This window comes from Haplochromis burtoni, unplaced genomic scaffold (assembly GCF_018398535.1).
Source record: "Haplochromis burtoni strain Fernald_Lab_line unplaced genomic scaffold, NCSU_Asbu1 Contig_81, whole genome shotgun sequence".
Lineage (NCBI taxonomy): Eukaryota > Metazoa > Chordata > Actinopteri > Cichliformes > Cichlidae > Haplochromis > Haplochromis burtoni.
The window spans coordinates 1929460-1930984 of NW_024582442.1; the positions used below are offsets into that span (position 1 = coordinate 1929460).

Genomic DNA, 1525 nt, shown 5'->3' on the forward strand with positions numbered 1-1525 from the left:
TCAGCCTCCTGGTAGATGCACATATGGTATAAATTTGAAAATCCAATGTAACTCCTTATCACATTCACAAGGTTTTCAGAAAACTTGACCTCTGACATTGACCTTAAAGTTGAGGTCAGTGAGTCTCATCATCTTGGCAATTAAGAAAAAAACCAGCTCCAGCCACAACTCTCCTCTCCAGACGTCTCTACCTTTGCAATCTTCTAGTTGCTTCATACTTTCTTACTTGTGTTTTTCTTTGAGTATTCCCAAATGTGTTCACTCCCTGGAAGAAGCCCCTTCACTGAGTCCTCGCTGGACCATCAGCCCTCAGTGTCAGTCTGGGTGAGTCACAGTAAATTTCCACAGCCTCTGCCCTCCTCCTCTGGGTGGAGCCCTCGTGGCTCCTCCTGGGGCTCCCACCTGATGGCAATCAAGGCAGCAGTATTCAAGACTGGCGCTCTTAACCACCTTTTGACAGAATATCAGCTAGCCCATGTTAGTGTGTGGTCTTACATCAGCCTTGCTATTCATAGTGTTTGTACTCACCTTGTTCTCCTGTCTCCTAGTCGTTTCACAGAAGCCATTTTTCAAACCTCGCCATAGCCTTGCTTACCTGGACGCTGGTCTTCTTCATACTGCTGCTGCCAGTAAAATCCTCTCAGTTTCTGCCACTATCACCTGCCTCCCGCGCTACAGCTTGGAATCCTGGACTCACCCAGACCTCAGTCGCTCACTTTCCCCTCCTGATTTTCTCCTGTGAACAAGTAAGGTGTAGTGGTGAATTTCTGTCCCAAGCTTTGAAAAAAGAATTCTTCCCCTTCTTAATGTGAGCTGTCCAGATTTATTTCTGACTCGTACATACAAACAAACAATGTCACGGTCAAAAAAAACTATTTGCTGCTACAGCTCACATTTCCATTGCTGTGCTGGCTCCTTCTAACATGTTACCACCCATGCCCTGTAATGTTTTCTTACTCGACACAAATTAAACACACAGCATATATTCTCTAACAACATATTATACGAAATCAAACATGTACCATAATACCTGAAATAGTATCAGAAATATTTCTCTATAGATTGGCTTTAACCTGAGGCATCAAAGCTAATTAACTGGACAAACTGTCCACTGTGTTTCTGGACCCACCTGACTCTCCTGTCCTTCTATTACAGTGCCCTTGACCCATCTCTGCATCCCCCGTCATGTTCCAGCACCCAGCCATCATAGTGTCCCCTCACAGTTGATGTTATTTGCAATCTTCCCTTAACTGAGTCTCTCAGTTAACATTTAGAGTTTTTGCTCAGTTCATAGCCTTAGCTCTGTTCACCTTGTGCATCACTCCATTGTTAAATAAAGTTCTTTATTCATCACTTTCTTGGCTCTCGGGTTGAATCTCCATTTGAGTCAATCTCTCGTCTCAGGGCGCTCAGCCTTGCCACTCAGAGACAATCATAATTTAAACTAATTTAAAACAAATCAAGCTGTCTATGTCTGCATTGCGCTATTAGAGTCCTAAGAACTATGGCCCATCAGTAGGTGTTG

General features: G+C 43.9%; 1 long non-coding RNA gene across 1 annotated transcript; it reads left to right on the forward strand.

Annotated features, from left to right (window-relative positions):
• The first annotated feature begins 365 nt into the window (after positions 1 to 365).
• LOC121814762 lies at positions 366 to 1277 on the forward strand. The gene is made up of 3 exons (XR_006054554.1): positions 366 to 477; positions 549 to 746; positions 1156 to 1277. It is a non-coding gene; the product is annotated as an uncharacterized LOC121814762 (long non-coding RNA).
• The last annotated feature ends 248 nt before the right edge of the window (positions 1278 to 1525 follow it).